Source organism: Ambystoma mexicanum, chromosome 4p, assembly GCF_040938575.1.
Source record: "Ambystoma mexicanum isolate Mex_15411 chromosome 4p, UKY_AmexF1_1, whole genome shotgun sequence".
NCBI classification, from domain to species: Eukaryota; Metazoa; Chordata; class Amphibia; order Caudata; family Ambystomatidae; genus Ambystoma; species Ambystoma mexicanum.
In genome coordinates this window covers 101,907,985-101,925,697 of record NC_090927.1, presented here as the reverse complement: position 1 = coordinate 101,925,697, position 17,713 = coordinate 101,907,985, and the positions used below count along the sequence as shown (strand labels likewise).

General features: G+C 46.9%; 1 protein-coding gene across 4 annotated transcripts in view; it reads right to left on the bottom strand.

Moving 5' to 3' along the window:
• Window positions 1-17,713, bottom strand: part of LOC138453032 (E3 ubiquitin-protein ligase RNF19A-like) — a 342,960-nt gene that overhangs the window by 290,254 nt on the left and 34,993 nt on the right. The gene's annotated exons all lie outside the window — the stretch shown is intronic.

Below are 17,713 nucleotides of genomic sequence, written 5' to 3'. Positions count from 1 at the left end.
AAGGAGGAGAGGAGACACGAGTCAAAGAGGCTCGACCCCATGTGGCGGAGAGTACCCAAAGCAACTACAGCATCCGGCCCGCGGCGGTGAATCAACGGCTCAGGACACATGCAGGGCAAGAAGGGGAGAGGCTCCAGGAGTACAGACAGTCGTACCTGAGGATCCAGAGGCCCAAAAGCACAGTAGGTGTGGTGCAATATCCCCAAGGCAGACTGATTGGGTAGATGGTGCTCGTATCACTCCTGGCGGCCATGTGAACCCCACAGCAGGGAAGGCAAGGGCCTGTGAGAGAAGGGAGGGGTGCAGTGGACCCCGATCCAAAGCCAACCCAACTGGAGGGTGCAGATCCCGTAGCGGTGGCCATCAGGGAGTCTAAGGAAGCAGCACTTAGCCCAGTAGAGGCCTAAGAAGAGAAGGTAGCCCCCTCGAAAGCACAAATGTCGGACCAGGACGGGCAAGGGGCACAAGCCCAGGGAAATGGACCCCCTAACCCAGCCATTCCAGCACCAGACCCAGTGCCTTATCATCTACCAGAAACGTTGGGGCCCAGATGCCAGGTGCGTTTGATGTGACCGACACCAGCAACATGGGTCCCAGATGGACCAAGTGGATCAGAGACTTTGATCTATACATGGGAGCCACGGGGCCAATCGCCGATGCCAGGCAGATCTGCTTACTAAAGCTGGCAGTAGGGTCCGCCACACGTGATATCACCGATGAAATGCCCTCAGACTCCATAGACTCTATCTGTGGGATGTATTTACCCATGCATCCGAGCCCTACCTCAAAACTGTGCAGTACTGACATGGAAAACATCATGATGGCCAGAGCTTCCCAGAAAATGCACAGGGAAATGCATGAAGAATAGGCTGCCACTCATTTTTGCCGATGTTATGGGCACAGAAGGACACTGCCTAAAACCACCATTGGACTACCCACACAGTAGTCTGAAACCATTGGGAATGGCAATGCTGATTGCCAAAAGCAAACCCATAACTGTTGGGAATTCATTTTCTTAAATCCCAAAAAGGGGTGCAGTACCAGTACTCACCACTATCCAAAAGCCGGCGTTTTAAAACAACACCAGATTTTACTTTTTTTGTAGAAAACTGAATAAATGAACCCAAAACATGCCAAAGAAAGAAAGACTTACTGAGAGGTGGATCCAATTTAAAGTTATATTCTGAAGTGACTTGAAGGTTTATAACAAGACTGGCTGAGCTGTGGATTTCAGCAGTTTAAGTAAATTTGGACTGAAAGACACTAAAAATTTAAATGTTTAAAAGAAATGAGTGACCTACTTTGAGTGTCACATAGGTTGCAATTGTTTAAATGTCATAGTTTTAAACTTAGAATCAGCATTCTAGCTGCATATGTAAACATTGTCTTGACTTAAACTGGGTAACAAAAAGTGACATTTTATCTGAAACCTGGCTTAAGGAACTGAATTCTGCCTGGCAACTACCCCCCATCAGGAGTGAAACTTGGGTCACAGCTGTGTTCCCAGGCCTATCTGCCTTTTGCTGGCCACACTAAGGATATGCCATCTCTCTGATAATTGAATTAAGGGGAGCCCCCACAGAATACAGGAGCTCTGAACAAAGCCCTGTCCTGACTCAGGCAAATGTTTTATTGCAGATGTCGTAAAACAGCTTCCTCTTGGCAGACGCTGGGAGGGGCAGGGTCTCTGAGCTTGGCAGAAACTGGAAAGACTGGTTTCTGTACCATATGACCTGAAAAGACACACCTCTATAGCCAGAATATGGTTTTAGAAAAAGATGAATAACTCATAGTACGGACTTGTGAAAATTATTTAAATGATACCATAATTCTTGTGATTTTTCTGCCCACATTTTAAGAGGTTTTTAGAACCGGTGGCATGTTCAGGGGGGTTTTAGCGGAAAAGAGGATATTACTCAAAATGTGTGCATGTGAAAAATCTGACACTTCATCAACTAATGTCCATACTCATTGCGCACATGTGTGTAAATTTGGGGTAATGTCCGGTATTGCAAACCAGTTAAAAAGTGCAAAATATTGCCATTTCTGAATGCAAGCTCCCAGGAAGAGCAGAGTTTGAACAGGGTATACCTCCTGTGATATGTGAGGGGTGCGTGTAATTTTAAAACAATATGTACCTCTGCAAATATGTATTTGGTTCAAATCTAGATTTGTGTGCCAGTTGACAGGAGGAGTGGACTTTCTGCAGGCTGTAAAATGACATCACTCTGACACAACTTAGCTCCCCCAATCAGGGGAGAAATGAAAGCTTGGCCAATGATAAGTGGAGAGGGGTAGGGTCTAGTGATGCTACACACACACCCATTTTGAAAACACATAAAAGCAGACAGACAGGACAGATAGGGACCTTCAAATCCATTTGCAGCTGGAAGCTCTGCCGGGAAAATCCATACTTTACCTCCATCAATCTCCAGAGAAAGCTGTGCAGAAAGACCCAGAGAAAGCAGAGCAGTATCCAAAACCAGAGAGAGCTGAACCGGAGTGCAGTCCAAAACCTGACCAGATCCGTGGCAAGGCATATTTCTAAATATAGTGTGAGTACCTAGAAAACTGTGCAGAACCAATCTCTTAGTTAAAATGATATAATCCAAGCTATTTTAATCTAAGTAGAACTGCCTCCTAACTGTCACCTGTCATTTGTAAAGCGGTAACCTGTCATTTTCTAGTTGCAAGCTGCACTTGTCTTTTTGAACTTTTGAACTTTAAAATTTCAATCTGAAAAACGACCTTTATTTAATCGCTCATATCTCCGCGACCGTTTGTGCTAGAGACTTGCAGTAACTCAGAAAGCTGGGAATCGTGGCTTTCCTACGAACCTAGAACCGCATTCCTACCCCATACAGTTTTGCCGCAATCGTGAAAAACGCACTCGCGAATTTTGCCGCGATTTGCAAATTTCTTCACGTGTAAAAATCTGCTGCTGCTTGCCTCCCATTTGCCAGAAATTCGTTTAACCTGCTAATTATCCCTGAATCATTGCTAGTGTGAGCCTGGACTAATATTAACTAGATACCACTCACCCTGAACCTCTAGAGGGAATTAAAAGCATTTGTTTTAGCATATTTTTTTCTTCATTGCCAGCACATTTAAAAGCATTTGGGCCTGTGTTTTCAACTTCTGTAGTCTAAGTTGCTGGGTGAACTGAATATCATTTGCATTGCATTTCTGAGAATTGTGTGCCTTCCTTCCATCTCCTTGCATTGCATAAAAGGGGGGGTGAATTGTACAAGAAAGTGATTACATTGTCTTTGCTGAAATTCTATCAAGTTATTTTCTTTACTGCATTTCATTCCACATTGCATCCATTTGAAACCATAAAAGTATTGTTGCTATCTTATCCATTTCATGTCAATTTCTTAGTGATTATCAAGAAGTGTGCTAGTGCCAGATTCTCCGTTGTTAATCTTTATCATATCAGATTAAGTGTGCTATTCAATTATTAATTTATTCTAAAGTGTGATATATATACCTATTGTTGAAACTATCAATTAAACCTTTTAACTTGCAAAACAGAACTACTTCTTGGCTCAGTGGGGTCAGGGGGATTCTGAGAGAGGGGTGTTATATAGGGGTAGTCATCCAGAACGCATGAACTGGACATAAAGATATATCAATAAGGGTTTTCATTCAGTATTCTAGACTTGGCGTTGACTTGGCTGTAGTGCTGAATTGAATCCTCTTACAAATTGGGGGCTCGTGCCGGACGTTTGGGTTAGATCTACCATTTGTGCAGATTAATACAGCGTGCCAGCTGACCAGATACACATATCCGGTCGGATCACCACGCTGTGTTACGCTGTAAAGCACTCCTCATAGGAACGCTCCAAGGAAACGGTCTGTTTTGCAAGAATAAAATACTAACTCTTGTAAGTCAGGAAGGAAATCAAATTTCCAGAATGACGACACTCGTGGACATGAAAATAGCCAGAGAGCACCTCTTACATAAGCTATTTGTGAGAGGTGAATGGACCGAACAGGGCCAGGATGCGTGGTTGCAGGCAATCACACAACAGGTCACTGAAACGGGGTCAGATATATATAGAGATCAGGGTCCACTACATGTGGCCCTGAGTGAACTATACATGGCCCCGAAGGCCAAAGATGAACACGACAAGATTGCTAGGATAGCGGCATACCTGTACCTATATATGGGAGACATGCAGGATAGATGTACTGAAAGCCAAGATCTGGCGAATAAGCGACAGATGGCGTTAGAGAAGGTCCAATCTGACCTGGTCTCTTCTGAGCAGAGGCTGCAGAGGAGCCAGGAGTCAGAAGATGATAGTAGGCAGTACATCATTAAAATAAAAGAGGATATGGACATCCTGCAACAGGAAAAGACAGACCGGGATACCAGAATTCTGGCTTTGCAGCAGGAACGCCAAGACAGTTTGGACTCCCTACTGCAGAGCCAGAAAAAGCTGGAGCAACAGATCAATTTCAACAGGGCATGCACAGAGCAGGTAGCCACCCTACAAATCCAACTAGACAGAGAGAAAGAGGAGAGCAATAAACTGATCCTGAAAGACCTGGATACCCAGGCAGAGTTTGATCAGGAGCGCCAGAAAGCCGGTGCCTTCCAAAGGCAAAGGGACGACCTGGCGGCACAGATGCAGGCTCTTAGTCAGGAAAGAGACACTTTAGGCCAGGAAGTCTGCCACTTAAAAAAGGAAATTGAAGAAAATCACCTGGCCCTCCAGGGGCTGGGTGATCTCCAAAAAGAAAACCAGAACTTGGTAGAGCACACCAGAAGGGTGGAGGATGCTCTAGCAAGAAAGGAGCAGGCCAATAGGGACACAGCTCAGGAGGTAACCCTCCTGCAGCAAAGACTGGCCCAGTTCTCCAGGACCAACCAGGAAGCACAGAGGGAAAATGAGGCCCTCTGTCAACACAATTATAGGCTCCAACAACAGGTAGCGATGCAGGAGAGACTGATAGAGTCCAGTAAGGCCTTAACTGAGGAACTGAAGGCACAAATGCAGGCTCTTGCATTGCAACAGGGAGCAGGGGCGGATAGAGATGAGGTTCGCTGGGAAAGGGAAACTCCGGAGCATAACCTCAGGAGCCCTAGTACCAGAGGCCCTCATACCTCTCAGTCCCTGGACTCTGCCACCCCCATGTTCCCCGGCGCACATGAGCACCGGGCCACCGGGATGGCAGACTACTATCCAGACAAAAGTATGGGGCTCATAGGCCAGTACCACCCAGGTATGGAGGGGCGGGCATCCGGGTATGGGCACCCAAGCGCAGTGCAATTTAGTGGGGAACCCCAGGAGAGTAGGCCCATTAAGGGCATCCTGAAAACCTCTGCCCAGTTAGGTCAGTGGAGGGGGTACCCATCAAATCCTGGCAGCAAGGAGGAATCTGAAGACTCCTCTGAACTGCGCAGGACACAGGAGACCAGGTCCCCACATTCTGCCAGCCATTCGCAGAATCCGGGAAAACCTGGAAGAACAGACAGGAACCTCTGGGAGCAGTGCCTCTGAGTCAGAGGATGAATGGACAAGGGTTACCCGAACCAAAAAGGCCAATAAGGCAAAAAGGGCCTTGCTTAAGGACCCCTTAAAGCAGATTAAGGCGATCAGGAGCGTCATCACGCCTTACCATAAGAACGCTAAGTATTCTGTTTGGGAGCACTTAGAGTTGTTTGAGCAAATGATGGAGACTTTCCATTTGAAGGACAGCCAAAGCTGTATTCAATATGTAAAGTGGACCTTCTCCCCGGAATACTCCAGTTTCTTTGCGGGGCTGGAGGACCAAAATCATTTAAGATGGTCCACCTATAAGGCGGCCATCTTGAAACATTTTTCCATTCATAGAAATCCTCAAGAGGCTCGCAAGGCAGCCTACAATTTGCAATGTGGGGAGGATCAGGCCCCACAAGAATTTGTGCAAGAACTGAAACGTGCTTTTGCGCAGACCACCAGAAGGGTGCGCACAGACAGTAGAGAATTCATTAATACATTTTTTCATGCCTTGCCCAAATACATAATGACCCAGCTCGTGAGGGATTTTCACGAGAAAAGATCTTTAGACTGGGTCATTGAACAGGCGACCCGGATCTATGAGGTGCAGAAACCGGTAGATAGCAAAAGTAATGCCCAGAAAAACCCCAAAGCCAACAGCACCCCTGCTGCTGCCAAGGTGGCAGAGGTAAAGGTCACCCCCGTTTTGGATTTGGAGATGGGGGGGCCTAAAAACCTACCTGCACCTAATAATGCTAGGCCCAGAAGGTCCTCGGGCCAGTCACAGACAGGGAGCCAGGGAAGCAGCCCCACAAATGGGGTCCCTCGCTCTCCTGATTATGTAAGTCCCCGTTACAAGGGAAATCGACCCATCCTGGGTTATGTGTGGACTCCCCCAGCCCAAGGGGGGGGATCCAACCGAGCACCGAACCCAGGGAACTTCCCTCCAAACTTTCCACAGGAGGGCAGAAATTTACCAAACCCTGGGCAGAACTTTTTCCCCAGATATCCACCCGACTTTCAGCCCCAAAACCATCCATCCTTCTTTCCCCAATTCCCTGAGCCCAGACCACTGAATCCGGGAGAGGGGAGGCCAAGGGTGGAGGGGTACCCAAATCTTCCCAACCCGGGGTATTACCAGAGGAGGGACAGCTACCCTTCCCGGGATCAGCCCAGGGGAGAAAACAGGGCCCCGTATCAGCCTGAGCAGGTTTCCCAGTTAGAGCGCCAGGTTCAAAACATGGCGCGGGATCTGGGTCACATACTGAGGGCTCAGCAGAACCCTCAGATCGGCATGCCGGCGCAGAACGCACCCAACTCTGGACCTGGTGCCCCAGAACAATGACGTGGGCAGCACCCCGATAACTCACCGGTTCCCAGGGAGAAGGCACAAGGGGAAGGGGGGTGTAAAGCCTTGGAGGAAGCTTCCTTCCTCACTTGTAAACAGCCCCTGGAAACCCAGGAACCGGAAACAAAATCTCTTGCCCCTGAAAGTCTGCCTCCTAAGGAGCAGAGGGGGGGTAGCAGAAACAAAAGACCCAAACAGACTCAGTTTGAGGAGGAGGTACAGATCTTCCAATTTGAGGGAGAGGGATCCTCAGAGGATCCTGGGAAAAGGATCTTCTCCTTCAGAGAGGGGGGAACTCCTCCCAAAGAAAAATGGGTCCCTAGGGATGCAAATCCAGACTGGGGAGATGTGGAGACTGAGCTACCGCCGCCCACATCTCATCCCAGAACCAACAGCAAGAGAATCCCCTGGTTCAAACCCATCCTGGTGACTGCCTCCAAAAAGGGGGGGCGGCCCGGAACCGGAGCCAGGGGAACCCACAATGGCTCTGATCTCCAGTTGCCAACTTTTTCTTTCAGATTCCCAAGGCTCTCCACAGAATTCTGCCCAAATCTCTTCGCTAGCGATGTCCAAAACCAGAAAGTTAGCCCACCAGTTGTCCAAAAATGTGCATTATCTGTGCCCCCTTGAGGAGAAGGAGGGAAGATACTATGCCCCGGTACAAGTACAGGGGCAGGGTACAATCTTGGCACTGGTGGACACTGGATCTCAAGCTACCCTTCTGTCCAGAAGGGCCTTTGACGAACTGAATGCAGGAAGGGGAGAGAATTACCAAATTCCTCTCACCTCTCTTCCTGGACAACTGCAGAACTTTGACGGGAAGGAAATTCCCGTTGAGGGGACTGCAGACTTGGACATTATGAACAAAAATCTGACCAAGTAGAATTCCACTTCCAGAATAACCAGATTCCAGACGTGACAGTAATAGCAGTAGGACAACAGACTGGTGATGGAGGGTCCTCTCTATTTCTGAAAATCAACCTTCCTTCCAGTCTAAAGTGGTACTCCACGCTGGAAGGAAACACTCTGAGATTCTATACTAATCCACAATCAGAAACTCCCACTCCTATAGTCCAGAAAGATGTGAAATCAGCTCAGAGCCTGGCTGATATTCAGCAAATTGGAGAGCAGTTGTTCATCCCTGTTCAGTTAAATGAGGGGAAGGACTCTGTTCTCGCTTGAGTGTGCGTGAACAATGGTAAGAGCTTCATCAGCGAAGCCATGTTTCGCCAACTCCCAAAAGATCCAGCCATTCCCACATTCAAACTGATAGACAAATGGGAAATGGACCTGGAAGCGCCTAATTCCAAACATCTCCTGCCAAGCAGGTGTATGCTCAAAATCTCCATTGGCAACAAGAGCATAGTCCACAATTGTTGGGTCGTGCGAGACGTCCCTGCCGCCTTTTACTTAGGCAGTGACATTCTCAATCGCTTTGCCATTAGTTTGGACCTAATAAACTTCAAAGCTTGGTCCCGATTAGCGGATAATCCCATGGGCTTTGATGATCCAGAGAAGGCATTTAGGTCAGCTCAATTGCTACCTTATGCAGTTGAAATTCAGATCAAAGAGGAAGTCACCATCCCAGAAAGGACCCGACAATTCTCCCTGGAAGTGAAAGTTAAAAGAGGACAACATTTGAAAAACCCTGATGCTTACATACATCTAAACGCTTCTCTCCAACAGCAAGGGTTGGGGGTAAACCCAACACCATTAGTCAACATAGAACATGACACCATTCCAATAGAGGTGGATAACAGCGACTTAAAGAGTATTACTCTAGCCGCAGGCACCATTATTGGAATGGCGGTTGATGACCGACATTTCTCCATTGATCTTGGAAATGAACTGTTCGGGCCCATCCCCAAGGACTGCTTTGACAGTGACAGTGATGACAATACAACACCAGACAGGATTTTTACCCGGCATGGGGGGAACTTCCTGGTGTACACTTCTTGCCCTTATGGTAAGGAAGATGTGACTTGTGACTTCCGGAGGGATGAGGTGATTTTCCAGGTCCATGAGGGCTGCCTTTCCCACCTGAAGCCTCCAGTCCAAATCAGCACTCTGACCAGGGACTTCTCCACCCAGCTGGAGGAGGCCGCGGAGATAGCCAAACCAGAAGTCTTTCCAGGCTTCAGGCAGATGGTGGAAGAGAGAGTCAACCTAGCTGATGCCTGTGTGACTCTGGAACAAAAGCAAAAGTTGAAACAAGTTTTCTTGGATTTCCAAGATCTCTTTGCGGTAGACTCATATGACTGTGGTCGCACTGACATCCACACAACAACAATCCCCACGGACCCTGGCATGACTCCAGTGTTTGTGAAGCAATATCGCTTGCCTCTCGCATCAATGGAGTCCCTTACTGAAATAATTAAGAACCTTGAGTCCCGGGGAATAATCCGTCCAGTCCACAGCACCTTCAATAATCCGGTGCTGGGAATATTGAAGCCAAACGGCCAGTGGAGACTCTGCGCCGACCTCAAGGAGCTCAACAAACGGGTCCATACTTCCCGATGGCCTCTGCCCTACATTGACCAAGGGCTGGCCCAGATCCAGGGGTCACAGGTATTCACTGCAATAGACCTGACCAATGGATACTGGACTGTACCTGTCAGTAGGGAGGACCAATACAAACTGGCTTTTACCTTTGGGGGCCAGCAGTACACATGGACCCGGACTCCCTTCGGATACCTCAACTCCGGCAATGAATTCAACATTTTCCTACATAAGGCCACGCCCGACCTGGGTGCGAGGGGCAACCTGGCTTATGTAGATGAGGTCCTCATCAAAAGTTCATCTGTGGAGGAACACATAGCGGAGATCCGTTATGTTCTGACACAGTTGAGGGCCGCCGGAGCAAAACTGTCCTTTCAGAAAGCACAGTGGTGTAGAACCCGTGTTAATTTCTTGGGGCATGAGATTACTCCTCCGGGTCTCTGTCCCCAGGAAAAGAAAGTGGAAGCACTTCAGAAACTGAAAGACCCCACAACTCTGCGAGAACTAAGGAGCCTCCTTGGACTGACTAATTACAGCAGAAAGTTCATTGAGGGCTACGCAGAGATCACCAGACCCCTGATTCATCTCCTGAAGGGGGGGGGTCAAGTGGGAATGGGGTCCAGAACAAGCCGAGGCGGTAAAACAACTCAAAAGAAGCCTCTCACAAGCGCCTTGCCTAGCTTACCCTGTCAGAAACAAGGAATTCTTCCTGGAGACGGGGTTCTCCAATACGTGCTTGACGGCCGTATTATACCAAAAGCATGACAAGGTCAATAAAGTAATCTCCTATGCGAGCAAAACTTTATCCTCTGTGGAGGAAAAATTCAACGATTGTGAGAAGGCACTCCTGGCAACGGTGTGGGCATTGAAGAATTACCGCCCGTTTATCCAGGGGGAACACATCATAGTGGAGACTCCACACCAGCCTCTGCAATATCTCCAAAGTGACAGAATCCGGGCCGGAAATGTGAGTAATTCCCGAATTAATTCCTGGATTCTGTCAATGCAAGGCTTTCCTGTGGAGGTCAGATATGGCCAAAACAAGAAGAGTCCCCTCGCGCAAGGTCTGGCTGACTTGCATGATTGTGCCAGAGAAAACTGTCTCGAGGACGAAAGTCTAAAAATCAAGGACAACACGGAGGCATACCTTAATTCCCCACACAAAGTCTTTGAAGAGGACAAGTGTGAGGGAATGCCCACTGTCTATGTGGATGGATGCTCTTACCATGTTGACAACAACGGGGAAAAAGAACTGGTGGCTGGCGTAGGGAATGCATGGGTGAATGAGTCTCCAGAACCCTCCGCTGGATACAAAATTGGTCCCCGAAGTAGTCAGGTGGCAGAATTGATGGCTGTGCATCAGGCCATCCTCACTGCTGTCCAGCATCAACTCCGCGAACTGGTCATAATCACAGATTTGGATTATGTACGGAACGGGTTCGTGGAGCACCTGGATAATTGGAAAACCAGAGGCATGTTATGTGCTAACAACAAACCCTTGAAACATGGGAAGTTGATCCAAAACATTGATGATCTGGTCACCTCGAATGAGATGACCATCTATTGGAAAAAGATCAAGGGTCATTCCAAAGTAGAGGGACCAGACAAAACTGGAAATGACTTAGCTGATCAGCTGGCCAAAACCGGGGCCATCCAAGGGGATCTAATTGAGATTGAGTCCCTGTTGGGGGAAATCCAGGTCACTGCTATCACTAGGTCCCAGACAAATGCTCACAACGACCTGTCAATTGCACAATGGAGTAAGGAGACCCCTGATGCTGATCTGATTACCGCTCAGAAGGGGGATCCAATAATTGGTAAACATTGAGGACCCTGAGAACTTTCCCCTGACGGATACCGATTACACTGGGAAAGAGGACCTAAGGGTGTTGATGAAATGTCCAAAAATGTTCCGAATCCAAGACGGTTTGTTGGTAAGGAAATCCAAAGCTGGCCACGATCAGTGGGTGGTTCCTACCTCATTTCGAAGCCTGATGTTAAGTCACGCCCATGATGCGCCACCGCCGGTCATAGGGGGTTCCACACAACACTGGAAATCTTAAGAGAGGTTGCATACTGGCCACACATGGGGCAGGACCTTGACCAATACTTGAAGGGGTGTCTTGTGTGTGCACAATTTCAGCCATCATCCCTCACGCACCGCGCGCCTCTCCAAAAGCGGGGGATGACACTGCCATGGTCAGATTTACAAATCGACTTTGTAGGCCCCGTGATTCGCTCTGCTAGGGGGAATAAGTACATGTTGACTGTGACATGCTTGTTTACCAAGTGGGTGGAATGTCTCCCAGCCCCAAATTGCAAGGCAGAAACTGCAGCTGCCCTGATGATTAACCACATCTTTTCCCGTTTTGGTCTACCTCAAAGGATTGAGTCAGACAGGGGTAGCCACTTCACCAGTGAAGTAATGACAAAGATGTGGGAGATACTGGGGGTCAAAAGGAAGTTGCATATTGCTTACAGGCCAGCTTCTTCTGGGGCAGTAGAGAGATATAACCGGACAATTATGAGCATCTTAAAAAAGTTTGTAGCAGATTCTGGGCCAAGTTGGGATATCCGATTACCTCTGGTCCTAATGGCCATCAGATCTACCCCTTCATCTGCAACCAAAATGTCACCATTTGAGTTGATGACTGGACGCAAGATGGTGCTTCCGCAGCATTTGCTCTATAGGACCCAAGAGCAGACACTGATAAATGCCTCCACTACTCATGAGTATGTGGAGAATTTAAGGAAACACCTTCAACATGCTTTTGCTTACGCTCAGCGGAATCTAGAAAGATCGGCTGATAGCATGAAGACCCACTATGACCTAAAGACTTCCAGGAAGGAATATCAGGTGGGGGACCGGGTCTATCTATACAACTTCCAAAGAAACCAGGCAAAACAGCGGACATTTTTGCCTACGTGGAAGGGACCCTTTGAGATCATCGACAAGATCTCCCCTGTGGCCTACAAAATCCACATCCCCAAAGGTCCTTTGGCAGCGGGGGAGGACAAGTGGGTCCACATAAACCAGTTGAAATGTTGCCATCCCAGGCACACTCTGCAACAACTGGAGGAATCCTCTGGAATCCTAGCGGGTACTGTCTCAGATTAATTCAGTTCCAACCATAAAACATACCACATCTAGTCTCTAAAATATTGTGATTTGCAGGAAACTGTCTCTTAGTATACTGTTTTTTTTTCAAAATAAGAATGTAATGTTTCGTTATGATGAAATGCATATGCTGCCCCACTATCTCAACAGTGGTGGAAAAATGTCTATGAGTAGGTATTGCCGCTCTTCCTTTGTCGTCCTAGGAGAAAGAAAACCGGAAGACGGGCCAAGGAGGACGATCCGGAGACTGGGAGCAGAGACGCAACGGGCCCAGGGTACCGCCCAATATTCCCATCAGGACCGGCGAGGAGAACCGATAGATCCGACCGGATGGAGGAAAAGATGCTGAACTGTGCCATCTATTGGAAGAAGATGAGGAAACATCCCAGGTCTTGCGAGTCCCATCAGTGAAACCGAATGTGTATCGCAAGAGGGGGGCTTGTGGGATGTATTTACCCATGCATCCGAGCCCTACCTCAAAACTGTGCAGTACTGACATGGAAAACATCATGATGGCCAGAGCTTCCCAGAAAATGCACAGGGAAATGCATGAAGAATAGGCTGCCACTCATTTTTGCCGATGTTATGGGCACAGAAGGACACTGCCTAAAACCACCATTGGACTACCCACACAGTAGTCTGAAACCATTGGGAATGGCAATGCTGATTGCCAAAAGCAAACCCATAACTGTTGGGAATTCATTTTCTTAAATCCCAAAAAGGGGTGCAGTACCAGTACTCACCACTATCCAAAAGCCGGCGTTTTAAAACAACACCAGATTTTACTTTTTTTGTAGAAAACTGAATAAATGAACCCAAAACATGCCAAAGAAAGACTTACTGAGAGGTGGATCCAATGTAAAGTTATATTCTGAAGTGACTTGAAGGTTTATAACAAGACTGGCTGAGCTGTGGATTTCAGCAGTTTAAGTAAATTTGGACTGAAAGACACTAAAAATTTAAATGTTTAAAAGAAATGAGTGACCTACTTTGAGTGTCACATAGGTTGCAATTGTTTAAATGTCATAGTTTTAAACTTAGAATCAGCATTCTAGCTGCATATGTAAACATTGTCTTGACTTAAACTGGGTAACAAAAAGTGACATTTTATCTGAAACCTGGCTTAAGGAACTGAATTCTGCCTGGCAACTACCCCCCATCAGGAGTGAAACTTGAGTCACAGCTGTGTTCCCAGGCCTATCTGCCTTTTGCTGGCCACACTAAGGATATACCATCTCTCTGATAATTGAATTAAGGGGAGCCCCCACAGAATACAGGAGCTCTGAACAAAGCCCTGTCCTGACTCCGGCAAATGTTTTATTGCAGATGTCGTAAAACAGCTTCCTCTTGGCAGAAGCTGGGAGGGGCAGGGTCTCTGAGCTTGGCAGAAACTGGAAAGACTGGTTTCTGTACCATGTGACCTGAAATGACACACCTCTATAGCCAGAATATGGTTTTAGAAAAAGATGAATAACTCATAGTATGGACTTGTGAAAATTATTTAAATGATACCATAATTCTTGTGATTTTTCTGCCCACATTTTAAGAGGTTTTTAGAACCGGTGGCATGTTCAGGGGGGTTTTAGCGGAAAAGAGGATATTACTCAAAATGTGTGCATGTGAAAAATCTGACACTTCATCAACTAATGTCCATACTCCTTGCGCACATGTGTGTAATTTTGGGGTAATGTCCGGTATTGCAAACCAGTTAAAAAGTGCAAAATATTGCCATTTCTGAATGCAAGCTCCCAGGAAGAGCAGAGTTTGAACAGGGTATACCTCCTGTGATATGTGAGGGGTGCGTGTAATTTTAAAACAATATGTACCTCTGCAAATATGTATTTGGTTCAAATCTAGATTTGTGTGCCTGTTGACAGGAGGAGTGGACTTTCTGCAAGCTGTAAAATGACATCACTCTGACACAACTTAGCTCCCCCAATCAGGGGAGAAATGAAAGCTTGGCCAATGATAAGTGGAGAGGGGTAGGGTCTAGTGATGCTACACACACACCCATTTTGAAAAGACATAAAAGCAGACAGATAGGACAGATAGGGACCTTCAAATCCATTTGCAGCTGGAAGCTCTGCCGGGAAAATCCATACTTTACCTCCATCAATCTCCAGAGAAAGCTGTGCAGAAAGACCCAGAGAAAGCAGAGCAGTATCCAAAACCAGAGAGAGCTGAACCGGAGTGCAGTCCAAAACCTGACCAGATCCGTGGCAAGGCATATTTCTAAATATAGTGTGAGTACCTAGAAAACTGTGCAGAACCAATCTCTTAGTTAAAATAATATAATCCAAGCTATTTTAATCTAAGTAGAACTGCCTCCTAACTGTCACCTGTCATTTGTAAAGCGGTAACCTGTCATTTTCTAGTTGCAAGCTGCACTTGTCTTTTTGAACTTTAAAATTTCAATCTGAAAAACGACCTTTATTTAATTCCTCATATCTCCGCGACCGTTTGTGCTAGAAACTTGCAGTAACTTTCCTCAGAAACCTGGGAATCGTGGCTTTCCTACGAACCTAGAACCGCATTCCTACCCCATACAGTTTTGCCGCAATCGTGAAAAACGCACTCGCTAATTTTGCCGCGATTTGCAAATTTCTTCACGTGTAAAAATCTGCTGCTGCTTGCCTCCCATTTGCCAGAAATTCGTTTAACCTGCTAATTATCCCTGAATCATTGCTAGTGTGAGCCTGGACTAATATTAACTAGATACCACTCACCCTGAACCTCTAGAGGGAATTAAAAGCATTTTAGCATATATTTTTCTTCATTGCCAGCACATTTAAAAGCATTTGGGCCTGTGTTTTCAACTTCTGTAGTCTAAGTTGCTGGGTGAACTGAATTACATTTGAATTGCATTTCTGAGAATTGTGTGCCTTCCTTCCATCTCCTTGCATTGCATAAAAGGGGGGGTGAATTGTACAAGAAAGTGATTACATTGTCTTTGCTGAAATTCTATCAAGTTATTTTCTTTACTGCATTTCATTCCACATTGCATTCATTTGAAACCATAAAAGTATTGTTGCTATCTTATCCATTTCATGTCAACTTCTTAGTGATTATCAAGAAGTGTGCTAGTGCCAGATTCTCCGTTGTTAATCTTTATCATATCAGATTAAGTGTGCTATTCAATTATTAATTTATTCTAAAGTGTGATATGTATACCTATTGTTGAAACTATCAATTAAACCTTTTAACTTGCAAAACAGAACTACTTCTTGGCTCAGTGGGGTCAGGGGGCTTCTGAGAGAGGGGTGTTATATAGGGGTAGTCATCCAGAACGCATGAACTGGACATAAAGATATATCAATAAGGGTTTTCATTCAGTATTCTAGACTTGGCGTTGACTTGGCTGTAGTGCTGAATTGAATCCTCTTACATATCCAAGACCTCAAAGACGCACTTGCTGCGTATTTCGCCCCACACACCAACGTGGATTATGAAAGACATTTGTTTCACACCACAAAAAAAGCCAAAGGAGAAACAATGGACGCCTACTTAATGCGACTGCGCACCAAGCTAAAACACTGCGACTTCACAAATTATTCAAACACTGAGGCACTGAGATTGCAAATCATATCAGGATGCGAGTCACAGGCATTCCGCAGGAAGCTACTCCAAAGGTCCTGCACGCTGGAAGAAATACTAGCGTTGAGAAGAGTGGAGAGAGCCATTGACTCTCAGATGGAGATTTTCAGGAACACCAATCCAGGAGAAAATTTACACAGGCTCCAACTCGAAAGGAAAGCCGAAGAGCTCTTCTGTAACAAATGCGGGTTCGAATACCCCCATGACGGGACCTGCCCAGCAGTTGGCCAACGCTGTGCCTCTTGCAGCGAAGAAGGACACTTCAAGGCAGTGTGCAGACTGTTCAGAGACCGAGGAAGCGATCCAAAGCCAGGAACTCTGGCCGTCGAACACCATTCCAGCCCCTAATACACCGAACATCTCCACCCAGCAAAATCCTGACCCGCGAGACAGGGACTCAGGAGAGGACCGGCAGCAGCGAGAAAGGAAAGAAAGGAGAAGATTTGTCTTGCGCGCAAGACCAGAGCGCAGATCGAGGCACCACGTGCAATACCTGGTGGAGCAACCTCCCACAGACTCCGACCCCAGCTCTTCAGGGAGTGACCAGAAGAAGAGAGCTTACGTCTTCACCCTAGCAAACCCTGTGGCAACGGGACAGAACACTCATCCTCAAACAAAACGAAAGACCGACGGAATTCCTCATAGACACGGGCGCCACTGTAAACGTGGTAAGTGAAAAAATTTACACCGACCTACCTCAGAAGCCCAAGCTCCTTCCAGCAACCGTTGACATATATGCATATGGGGCCAAAGCACCCTTAAAGTGTCTAGGACAATTCAGTGGCACCTGCCGCCACAAAGGTCGCAAACTGAAGGTCCCATACATGTTCTAGCCACCGAAACAGACAGTGGCTGCGTTTTAAGCTTTAAAGCGGCCGCCGACATGGGGTTGATTCACATCCTATATAACATAATGGTCCATAAATGCATCGACCCGGTAGTAATGGTCAACGACCTATATCTCAGATATTCAAAGGAATCGGCAAATTGAGGAACAGACAAATCAAACTCCACGTGGACGACTCCATACGCCCTGTGGCTCAACCATACCGCGGAATACCAGTCAACTCCAGAAGAAAGTCGAGGATGAACTCCACAAACTCCTAGAACAAAACATCATTGAACATGCCACAGGACCCACCACCTGGGTGTCCCCAATAGTCCCAGTGCTGAAGAAAAGGTCTGAGGCCATAAGACTGTGCGTGGACATGCAGCGCCCGAACCAAGCCATCAAGCAAGAGAGACATCCAGTGCCCCGCATCATGGACATGATTCATTTACTAAATGGGGCGAAGGTCTTTTCCAAACTTGACCTACAAAAGGGATACCACCAACTTGTATTGAGCCCGGAAAGTCAAAATGTCACCACTTTCGTCACCCACATCAGCCTTTTCAGGCATAAGAGGCTGAGTTTCGGGGTGTCCACGGCCGCAGAAATCTTCCGGGCCGAGGTACATAACGTCATTAAGCACATCCCAAACTGTCTCAACTACAGTGACGGAACTGATGTGAACAAGAATGACGAAACCTTGATGAAAGTCTGCAAGGCCCTTAATGACGCCAACCTAATGTTGAACAGAGACAAACGTGAGTTTCGTAAAAGCACACTCAAGTTCTTTGGACTTGTGTTCTCAGAGTCAGGAATGACTCCAGAACCAGAGAAAGTAG